Raw genomic sequence first — 12,610 nt, 5'->3', positions numbered from 1 at the left:
ATGTCTGGTCTTGTCCTCCCTCTCTGCATTAGATTCCAGTTCAACTTAGTGTTTAAATGTGGGTGTCTGCTTCTGTTTCCATCAGCTACTAGATGAGGGCTCCATGATGGATGATAAGTTAGTCGTTGATCTCCTTATCATGAAATGGCATTTATGGTAGCCTTTCCATTGTTGCTCAAATTGTTAGTTGAGGTCAGTCTTGTAGGTCACTGGATATTTCTCTAGAGTCAGTTTTCTCTTCAAACCTTTAATGGCTCCCTCTTTTATGGTTCTCTCTCTCTCTGTCTCTCTCTCTCTCTCCCCCCCCCCCCCCTCTCTTGTCTATTGCTCCTCTGACTCAATCTTCCAAGTCCCACGTGCTTTCCTGTCCTCCCCTTCTCTTTCTCCTAGCTCCCTCTACACTCACTGTTGTCCCCCCACTTCCAAAATGCTCAGAGACATTGTCCCTTTCCCCTTCTCTGACGGACCTTAAGTGAATCTCTTAGAATCCTCCTTGTATCCTAGTTTCTCTGGAGGTGTGTATTATAGGCTGGTGATCCTTTACTGTATGTCTAAATTCCATATATGAGTGAGTTCATATCATGTTCCTCTTTTTGTGACTGGGTTACCTCATTCAGGATGGTTTCTTCAAGTTCCATTCACTTGCCTGTGAATTTCAAGATTCCATTGGTTTTTTTTTCCTGTAAAGTAGTATTCCATTGTGTAAATGTGCCACATCTTCTCTATCCATTCTTCAGTTGAGGGGCATCTAGATTGCTTCCAGGTTCTTGCTATTGCAAATAATGCTGCTATGAACATAGTTGAGCACATGTCTTTGTTTCATGGATGTAAATCATTTGGGTATATGCCTAAGAGTGGCATTGCCGGATCTGTGGTAAACTGATTCCCATTTTCCTGCGGAACCAACATAGTCATCTCCAAAATGGCTGTACAAGTGTGCACTCCCACCAGCAGTGGATGAGTGTTCCCCTTCCTCCACATCCTCTCCAACATAATTATTTTTGAAGTCCTTGAAATTTTTTTATATACTTACATTGTTAAATAAAAATAATTTTTGGTTTTTCATCGTAATGTCCCCTTTGGTTATTCAAGTAATAGACAAGTACCATTTCAGTTGTCATAGGTTTATATTCTTTTCCTTGACAACATCCACATTGCAGTTCACTATAAGTCACTTCTCTCCTTTGGCCTGGTTGTATTCCCCGTTAGCACCTTTCTTTGGTAGGTATCCCATTAATCTGTCATCTCTACCATCTGATTTCTGTGTATTACATGTGTGTTTGATTCCACAGAATGCCATAACAGGGCATCAGTGCCCCAGGAAGTGGAGTTACAGATAGTTGTGTGCTGCTGTGTAGTGGCTTGCTATTAAGCATAAGTCCTAAGGAAGAGCAGCCCATAACATTACCCTGTAAACACATTTCTCTAGCCCTTTCTTGTTGTGTCATGTTTCATGTATGTCATCTAATGAATGTGTTAAGGTTAGTTTTGTTGCCATTTGAAGGGTTTCCTTCAAGGGTTGTAATACAAACTTTACTCTTTTCAATAGCAAACTTCTCAACTTTTTTTTTTATTTTTTTTTACTTCTCAACTTTTTAAACCGTTTATTTATATCCAGTGTAGTAGTGAAAGATTTTAGCCAGGAAAATGTCAGTTGATTTGTGTAAGACAACCAGTAAAATTTTTTGGTTTCATGTTCTTTATTAGTTAGCTTATTTAATCATTTTTCATTTAGTTGAGTGAATCTCCCAGGACCTCTTCAATTATCACTCACTACCCTCTGAAGGTGGGAAAGATGTGTATCTACTGTAGGTATGACAGAAAATCACATTAAGTATAAAATGAAACCATTTAAATTTTCATTGTGTATTTGTTATCTATAAGGGTACTTTTTAAGAAAAATATATTTTAAGGGCTGTCACACATAGACAGAGGAAGCAGATGCTTCATCCTGAGTTCTTCGCTTAGGCTACCTCAGTATGATTACCTAAGAGCCTGTTGGAAAGGTCACCAGCACACTGCAAACGAATGTTCTTTTGTCCTATTGAAATTTCCAAGGTTCTCATGGTGCTTTGGGGACCCTAATGAGGAATACTATTGTATTTGTGTCCAGTTGTTCTCTGTACTGGCCAGGGGGAGTGGAACATGTCAGGGTCACTTGGATCTGGAAACAGTCGTGGGATAAAGTGAGAACTCATGAAGTTCTCCTGATTTGATTTTCCTGTCTAGATAGGCCAGCATCCTCCACGTTGGAATACAAGAAGAATGCCACCAAAACAGACCCTGGGGTAAGTATTGGAAACTGAATTCTACCCAAGAATCCACAACTAGTTTCTCTGTTTTATTAGAACAAGGTGAGAGCTCTTCTACTTTGTGATATTATGATATTAATATAATATACCTGTACTTAGAGTTAACATTCTCATTGTTGGCTTGTAACCTTCTGCGAAATAGTACAGATCACAAGACAAATTTTGATGGTCCATGTAATCCATGCATTTTGGCAGGCTACATCAGAAAGATGGTAAATTAAAAGCCAGTGTGGGCCTTATAAGCAGATCTTGTCTCAAAAATCCACATAGGCTTGCTAAATGGCTTACAGGTTAAGAGCCCTGGCTGCTCTCCTAAAGAACTTGGGTTTAATTCCCAGCACCTTCTTACCTCCTGTTTCAAGGGATCTGAAGGCTTATTGTATCCTTCCAGAAAACTGAATGTATATAGTATGAAGATATACATGTAGGAAAACACCCATTCCTGTTAATGAAAAAAAAATATTAAGATAAAAAACAGAAAGAAGCCCAATATATCGCCCTAAAAGAAGTACAACATTTACATGAAATTCAACGCTTGTTTAGATGCTGTACACGATTTCAGATTTTCTCCCTTGAAATCTTATTTGAATCTTTTTTTAGTTATATTTATTATTTTTTCTTGTTTTAGATACTGATCCCTGATCCTTCTCTCTCTCATGCCCCCTTGGGAACCTTCCCATCCTATTCCCGTAACCCTCCACTGGGAGGGTGATGCCTTCCAAGGTGGGATCATCTAAATCTGTCAAATTATTTGAAGTAGGGACTAGGCCCTCCCTCCTGGCTCTAGGCTAAGTGAATATTTTTCCATGGAGAATGTGGACCCAAAGACCTTTTGTGCACCAGGGATACATCCTGGTTCCACTGACAGAAGCCCCTTAGACTTACGGGGCCTTCTACCTGAGTCCCACATTCTAGAGGTCTAAGTCGGTCCAATGCTGATTACCCAGTTATCAGTTTTGGGTACATGTGTTTCCCCTTGTTCAGGTAGGCTGCCTCAGTGAGTTTCTGTACACTGACCTTCACTCCTTGTCTCAACATCCCTCCCTCTCTGCAACTGCATTCTAGGAGTTTGGCTCAGTGTTTATCTGTGGGTACTGCTTCTGTTTCCATCAGCTACTAGATGAGGGTTCTATGATGGCATATAAGTTAGTTATCAATCTCATTATCAAGGTAAGGCATTTATGGTAGCCTTTCCACTGTTGCTCACATTGTGAGTTGGGGTCATTCTTATAGATCTCTTGGCATTTCCCTAGTGCCAGATTTCTCTTAAAACCTGTTATGGTTCCCTCTATTATAATGTCTCCTTTCTTGCTCTCCCCTATTCTTTCCCTAACTCAATCTTCCTGTTCCATTATGCCTACCTCTCTCATCATTTTCTCCCTAACTCCCACCATCCACAATTCTCCCAATTTTCTAGGGAGATCTTGCCCATTTCTCCTTCTCCACGGCAACATGTATGTCTCTCTGAGGGTCCGCCTTGTCTCCTAGCTTCTCTGGCATTGTGGATTGTCGGCTGGCCATCCTTTGCTCTGTCCAAAAGCCATATATGAGTGAGTACATACCATGTTTGTCATTTTGTGACCGGGTTACCTCATTCAGGATGGTTCCATCTAGTTCCTTCCATTTGCCAGCAAATTTCCAGATTACATTGTTTATTCCCTCTGAATAGTATTTCATTCTTTAAATGTACCACATTTTCTCCATCCATTCTTCAGTTGAGCAAATAATGCTTCAATGAACATAGTTGAACAGATGTCCTTGTTATATGAGTGTGCATATTTTGGGTATATGCCTAAGAGTGGAATTACTGAAACTTGAGGTACACTGATTCCCATTTTTCTGAGGAACCACCATACTGATTTCCAAAATGTCTGTACGAGTTTGCACTCCCACCAGCAGTGGAAGAATTTACTACAGTCTCCATATCCTCTCCAGCATAAACTGTCATTTGTGTTTTTGTTTTTAGCTATTCTGACAGGAGTAAGATGATATCTCAGAGTTTTTTGATTTGCATTTCCCTGGTGTCTGAGGATTTTGAACACATTCTTAGGTGTCTCTATTTAGTTCTGTACCATACTTTTTAATTAGAATATTTGGTGTTTTGGTACCTAGCTTCTTGAGTTCTTTGTCATTGTGGAAATCAGCCCTCTGTCAGATGTGGGGTTGTTGAAGATCTTTTCCCATTGTGTGGGCTGCCATTTTGTCTTGTTGACTGTGTTCTTTGTCTTAAATAAGCTTTTCAATTTCAAGAGATTTCATTTATTAATTGTTGATCTCAGAGTCTGTGGTACTGGAGTTATGTTCAGGAAGCAGGCTCCTGTACCAATTTTTTCATGGATACCTCCCCCTTTCTCTTCTGGGAGGTTCAATGTGGCTGGATTTATGGTGAGGTCTTTCTTTGATATATTTAGACTTAAGTATTATGCATAGTGATCTGGAGTCTTCTACAGGTCAGCCTCCAGTTATGCCAGCACAATTTGTTGAAAATGCTTTTTATATTCCATTGTATAACTTTAGCTGCTTTGTCAAAAATCAGGTATTGGTAGATGTATGAGTTAATATCAGTGTTTTAAATTTGATTCCATTGGTCTTCCTATCCATTTTTGTGACAGTTCCAAACTGTTTTCAGGACTATAGCTCTACAGTAGAGCTTGAAGAAAGGGAAAGTGATGCCTCCAGAAAGAAGTTCCTTTATTATACAACGTTGTCTAGCCTACCCTGGGTCTACTGTTTTTCCATAGGAAGAACTATTGTTCTTTCAAGGTTGTGAAGAATTGTGCTGGGGTTTATGATAGGGATTGCATTGAATCTGTTGATTACTTTTGGAAAGACTACTATTTTTACTATGTTAATCCTACCTATCCAAAAGCATGAGAGATCTTCCCATTTTCTGGTATCTTCTTTAATTTTTTTTCTTTAAAGACTCAAAATTCTTATTAAATAAGTTATTCACTTGTTTGGTTAACATTACCCCAAGCTATTTTATGTTTTCTTGGATAATGCAAAAAAAAAAAAAAAAAAAAAAAAAAAAAAAAAAAAAAAGAGATGTTTCTGTGATTCCTTTCTCAGCCCCTTTATCATATGTATATAGTAGGGTTAGTGATTAATTTTTTTATATGTTTAGTTAATTTTGTATCCTGCCACTTTGGTAAAGGTGTCTATCAGTGGTAGGTATTCCCTGATGTAACCTGTCATATCATCTGCAAATAGTGAAAGTTTGATTTGTTACTTTTAATTTGTATTCCATGGATCTTCTTTTGTTGTCTTAATGCCTTAGCTAGAACTTCAACTACAATATGGAAGAGGTGTGGAGAGAGTGAAGTCAGTAAAACTACTTAGAATAACAAATAAGCAGCTCCTGCACCTTTGTGGGATACTGAGCCTATCCCCAGCCTTACTAGAATGTAATGGACTGCTTTCTTCTATGCCTCACACACCCAGGAAAGGAGCTGTTAATTAAATGTCTTTACTTACTGCTGATTGTTTCTCTGTTACAGAAGGCAAGTGTGCCCAACTATGTCCCTGCTGAATGCCAACCAGCTGGCCATGGCTTGATTCCTCCACTTGTTCCCAAGGTTAGAGGCCCTGGAGGCCCTGCCTTACCAGGTGATCCTAGAGGACAGATCCCACCAACTCCTCCACCAGGAAACACCTGTGCAGATCCTCAACAGTATGTCCCAATAAGGGATATTGAAGGCCTGCAGTTTCCTCCAATGCCATGTAGGCTTTCTTTAAAGGTCTGTGTTTGTGTCAGTGCTTATCTGTGCTTTCCATCAAGTTAGGTTCCTTTTACAGGGAGAAACACTAGCCAGAACCAACTTGAGAGGGACAGGGTTTATATGGCTCACAGGTTACTGTCCAGCATCAAAGGAAGTAAAAGCTTCACCTTGATCAATATTAGGCAAATTTGAATTTGAATTTTAACTGTAATATGATAGGTTAAAAGATCATTGAATGTATAAGCAGGTTTTTGTTTTGCTTTGTTTTTCTCCCCAAGGCTGGGTTTCCCTATAGCTTTGGAGCCTTAACTGGAAAGCTAGTTTGTGCTTCCCAAATACTGGGATTAAAGGCCTGTGCCACCAATGTTCAGTTACAAGCATTTTTAATGTTAAGTATATGTGTACTTCATGTAATATAAGAGTATATTTAAAATATTTAAAATAAAAAAAATATTTAAAATAATTACTTAGATGTTTGTCTTATGATTACTGGCTAAATTGTTTTAAAGTATTAAGTATGTCTCCTAAGTAGTGGTTCCCACATGATCCTAATCAAAATCTAAGATCATATTTAGTCATTTATTGAATTTTTTGAAATTCTTTCCAACCCTTACATTTTAAAATAAAAGTAATTTATTGATTTTACAGTATAATTTCCCCCTTTGGAATCACATGTTTCCATACAGAAAATCATATTTCCAATACTAGACAAGAACTAGCTTAGTTGTCCTAGTTGTCTGCTCTGTGCCCTCACCTTTAGTCTTAAGTTTCTATGAGCATGCCATGAGGCTTTTTTTTTGGTGGTGGAGGGATTTAAGGTTGTCCTTGGCATGACAGGAAATGCTTCAAATAGGATATCAGGTCGAGATCAATGACCTGAATGTTAAGTTTCAAAGTTTTAATGTATTGAAAAGCTTATTTCCAGTAAGTCTGCACTGTATTGAGATCTTGCATTGCTGCCAGTGACAAACACCCTTGAAATTTTTTGTGATGTTATTATTAGTCCTTTGTAGCTCAAATGTCCATTATGTAATGTCAAGATTTATTTGGCAGATCAAATATTGTGGTATGAATGTTTGGATACCAGAATAAGGGCTGGAACTAGTGGTTTAACAAGGGTGCAGTACAGGGTTTCAACTCCCACTGTCTTTTTCCTGTCTCTTGGAACAGGGAGAAATGTGTGCAAATGAAGGGGATTTCCATCTTATCTTCCCCCAAGTTTCGAGTTCTTCCACCACTCTTACATCTCAAAGTAGAAATGAGTTCTCTCCTGACTTGAATCCTACTTCCAGTCAACCTGCACCAGAACCTCCAGCCTGCACTGGAACATCTGGAGACAGAGGACACCTGACCGATTCCTCGGCATCCATTTTCTTTTTAGATGAAGTTTAGGTAACTGCTGTTCCTATGTGATGATATTGCTCCTCAAATCAAATGGTAACAGAATAGCATTTTGTAAATAAGGATGATTTAACTCTGAATCTTATTGGTAATTTTTTTCCATTTTATTTAATTCTGTATAGTATTTTTCAGGTGGACTACCTATTCATAATTATGGTAGTTTTATAAATGTAATTTTATTATTGGTCTATCTTAAACTGGGAATGCTTTGTATCTTTACCTGGAATGTGTTCGCTATGGTTTTAGACAAATGTAGAGATATTGTATATTTAATCAAATAAATTTCTACTGAATAAATAATCTTGTTTGGCATCGATTATACAAAACAACAATACAAAATAAATAACCAAAAACCCAGCCAGGTTTCCATAAACATGATTCCATAATGTAGTCTTTTTTACTGTACCAACAATTCAGTGGTTCAAGGGGGAAATGTCTATGGCTGGAGAGATGGTGGCTCAGTAGTTAAGACTGGCTGCTACGTCAAACCAGAGTTCAGTATTCATATTGGGGTTTAAAGCACTCCAGATCTAAGGAATCCAGTGGCCACTTCTGCCTCCAAGTACACCAGACATGCATGTGTTCATCAGACATGGGAGTAGTGAACAACAATGCATCTATCTGCAGACATAAATTATATAAAAAGATGTAAAGCATTTGTAGTTTTTGTGATTTGGTTATCTTACGAAATATGTACCCTACTTTTTGCAGTTAGATATGAATGACCAAAAATGAAGAATAAGAGACTTTAAAAACTTACATATGGTTTAAAGAAGCCAGAATATTGCCTAATGATGAACTTCAGGTTTTTTTTTTTTTAACTTAGTTCACTGACGAGTTTTAACACTTCAAAAACAAGTGTGCTTGTGTATGCTGTGTGTGATAGGTGAAAGAGATGGGAGAGACAGAGAGAGAGAGACAGAGAGAGAGAGAGCAAAAGTAGGTACAGGCATTCCTATTCTGATGCTCAATGTATGGTGATTAATTGACAGCTGGAATATTATTTTTCTACAGTACATTCTGGTGACAGCTGAGGTTCTCAGCTCACACAGTAGGCAAAGAGCCCTATTCTCTTCCTGTCAGTCTGACTGGCTTTTTATATATTTCCTCTTTTCTCAGTTTAACTATTTATACATTGATTAATTTTGTTTGCTTGCTTCTTAGAGATAGGGTCTGTGTGTGTAGTCCCTTGTACTTGCTGTGATGACCAGGCTGGCCTTGACTTTGGAGATATTCCTGATTTTGCCCTTAGAGTGCTGGAATTAAGGGTGCGTACCACCATGCCTGTCATTTTATTCTTAACATATAAGATATTGACTGTTTTCCATGGGCTGCATTGAGAGAGCTGCCGTAATGTAACTACTTTGAGATACCTCTTTCTGAGGTAGGGAGTTCAAGTATCTTCAGACTGGTGTTCATGTTCTTGGTCTTGCATACTGATAGGAATAGAGAGTGAGACCTAACTAATGAATTTCCTGTCGGTGTATTCAACCAGTGGTTTTCACCTGTTAAGTTATATTTTGCTTCAGTGTAAAGGAACAGCATAAGAACTCATTCTCTAGCACAGCAGTGTGATCATGACTGGAATGGTTCCCTAGTGGCAATGGGGACATTCAGTGACCAGGAGGTGTTTCTGCTCCAGACAGAAAGCAAAGCTTTGTACTGAATGCACTGCTTCCCTCTCTTCTGTTAATTAGAATTTTACAACATGTACATCTACTTCTTCATTCCCATTTTATTTCTTGATTCAGCAAATTGAAAAGAACTAATGACTAGTATTTATCTACAATCAAGTTTTATATTGAAACTTTTGTAAACTTGACATCCTTAAATCTCTGTTTAAACCCACTTTCTTCTTTCTCTCCCTGGAGCAGTATTTTACTTTGTATTAGCAATTTTGATTCCCAAAATACTATTAATTTCATTGGGCATAAAAACATGCAAAATTGTTCCATATCTGACCTAAAATTTGCAACTCAAGAAATCAAATTCATTATTTAAGTGCTAATTCTGGCCTGTAGTAATCACATACTAAATGTCGTTCTCCTGCTCTGTGAATCCTAGGGACCCAGATTCTTGCTGTCATAGTTTGTTCATAGCCTGAAACAAGAGCCTGACATGATAAGACATTTAGTTTCCCTTATACTTAGACTAATTGAAGTGATAATGGGACAGGTGAAAGCTCATGAAATTGAATTGGGCATTACTTTTGAGCAATGTGAGTGTGTAATTATAGGATATAAGAGTAACCATCTCTGCTTCATCTTCTTTCATAAACAAAACATAAAATCAGTATACAATACTTAGTAAAGTAGACAATGGTTGAATCAATGGAAAACATCTGTTAGGAAGTGATGTTTACAACACTTCAGAGTATGTTGCCATGTGGCTTTTGTCCTTCCACTGTCTTTTTAAATATAGATTCATGCATTGATATCATATGAAATACTTATATAGATTCATGAATATATTTTTAAAATAAAATTTTTTATTTCACATAGAAACACCAGTTTTTGGACTGGGATAACTGCCTTAATCTAGAGGCAGGAGAGAAGCCCTAGTCCCTACTTCACATGACCTGTCAGACCTACATGGCCCCAACTGGATGGCATTCCCCTACATATGGAATTGGGGTGGGGGTATGGGAGCAGAGGATGGTTAGAGGGCATGTGAGAGGGCAGAGAGAGAAAAGGGAGGGAAGAAGGAGGGAAAAAGGGAGGAAGGGAGGAAGGGAGAGAAGGAGGGAGGGAGGGAGAGGGAACTGGGATTGATATGTAAAATAATAAATTAAATTAAAAAATGCTTTGACTCCAAAATTTAAGTTCAAGGACAAGTTACTGGGGAAAAGGATTTCTATTTTTGTTTCCACAGAAAATAAAAAGATGTGGATTCCTTCCAGACTAATGTGGTTTGATCAAGCCAGACCACCTGAAACAGAGTATGAGGTGATCCTACATTCAAAACTTACAGACTACAGCCAGGATTTCTGCATCTTCTTCGAATCACCCATGACAGCGCCCCTTACCAGTAGGAAGGAGTTTGGAAAGAATGACGCCCAAATTCCCAAATATTGTGTATAAATGTTTGTTTTCATTTAAATGAACTTGGTTATATAAAATAAATAAATGAAAAAAAAAAAAAAAAAAGCAACTCTGCTACTTCTTCAGAACCATCCCTGCTGGCATGCTGCCATTCTTTTCACATGTTGACAATTGTCTAAGCCACCAAGACTGTAAGCAAGCCCCAAGTTAAATGTTTCCACTTACAGGAGCTACCTTGGTCATGGTGTCATTTCACACAGCAATAGAACAGTTACTAAGATATAGGACTGTGAGGTTTCAAAAGCCCTGTGCCATATTCAGTTCTTCCTCCCTCCTACTTGTGGATGAAGAAAAGAGTTCTCAGATTTTCCTGCTGGTGTCCTGCTTTTCTTCCACCATCTGAAACTGTGAGCCCAATTAACCACATTCTTTTATAAGATGCCTTAGTCATGGTGCTTTTCACTGCAACAGAGAAGTAACTGAGACAGTGACCTTCAATTTACAATCTTCCTGTTGTCTCTAAGAACTAGGATTATAGGAGTGTGTGAACATGCTTGACTTAGTCTGTTTGTAAGCTTGGATTTTCTCAAAGTGAAAAAAAAAAAAAAAAAAAAAAAAAAACTTAAGCTTTCTAAACTCTGCAGCCAAAGAGTTTTATTTAAACATCGACAGTTTGTGTTTCATATACAATAAAATACATTACAATGGTCACTTTTTAAATCTTTCTTCAGTGATTAAAAGAATATATATTTAACATAAACCATACAACATCCATCTTTGGGTCAAACATTTTGCTGGTTTCCTTACAGTTTCTGTCAGGAGTTGCTTTATCTGATGACCTGTACAAGGGAAACTCTCACCACATCTGGAATTTACACACACTGTGCCAGTGGATTCACACTACAGATGTGCATATAAAATCCACATAGTATGTGCTCACTGGACAAAGTGCACGCCTGTCAACAGTTCATTTAATGTAAGATGGTAAAACCATTTTAAGATATATAAAGTTGTTCCATAAATAAATTGTGTTTCCAAACTTCCAATGGAGCAGCCAGGTCTCAGCACTGCTAGCCACCCATGTCGGCTACTTACTTGATTATTGGAGGCTGTCCTTAACATTATTGTATGTACCATAGCAACTCACACCTGTCATGGAACAAGCTTTTGTGTTTCCTTTCTTTCCCTTCCATTCTCTCTTCACTCAAATGCGTTTTTTCCTTGTCTTTTTTTTCCCATCCCTCATCTGAGGATGCTGACACACAGCACAGCTGTCTACCACAAGTCAAAATTCGACATTAAATAGTACAATCTAGCAGCATCCAGCTGGCCAAAGCGGCCAGATCCAGCCAGCATGTGGGCACTTTTTCATGCAGATCTATTCTTTGCCAGCTGACATGCATGCTGACAGAGAGAATCCTGTGACTTGTTAAGGATGTTATGACTAATATTGTTTTGCAAGCCTGTTTGCCTACAGTTCTGTGCTTTCACTTAGCCTTGAAGTATTCCCTGGAATACAGTTCATTTCTGCCTCCACTGTTTTGATATCTGGGCTGAAGAAGCTAACTTGAATGTAAGAGGTGAAAAAACTTAAGTCGGATATAGCCTAAAATATCCAGCAATTTGAGGGTTCACTTTATATAAATGCATTTAAAAAGGATGAAACAATATCTAACTTATACTATATGAAATTCAGAATGGTAATTGGCAGTATCAATTATTATATAGTTAATAAAAGTTAAACTCAGGTTTCTGTTAAAGAAATCTCATTTGGGACACTACCTTCCCTTCTATTTTAAACCAAAATCAATGAGATGCTACCAGAACACATAGATGCAGTGCATTGCATTCAATCCACCTGGCTATGCTATGAGTGTGTGTGTGTGTGTGTGTGTGTGTGTGTGTGTGTGTGTGTGTGTGTATTTGGCTTCTAAGCTCGGCATTTTGAAAAAGAAAGAATAAAAATGTCCAAAAAGCAGAGTACCTCAATGAAAAAGTTAGGCAGCAACCTCAGATAATTATTGTCTATTTGCCCTTAAGGTTTGGTAACAATCTAATCAACCAAGAAAGCCCTGTACAATGTAACATTCTACTTGTAAAACCAATACCTAACTATTTTCTTTGATCAAGAAATAGA

The sequence above is a fragment of the Phodopus roborovskii genome, unplaced genomic scaffold (assembly GCF_943737965.1).
Source record: "Phodopus roborovskii unplaced genomic scaffold, PHOROB, whole genome shotgun sequence".
NCBI classification, from domain to species: Eukaryota; Metazoa; Chordata; class Mammalia; order Rodentia; family Cricetidae; genus Phodopus; species Phodopus roborovskii.
Note: the sequence above shows the minus strand (reverse complement) of the source record.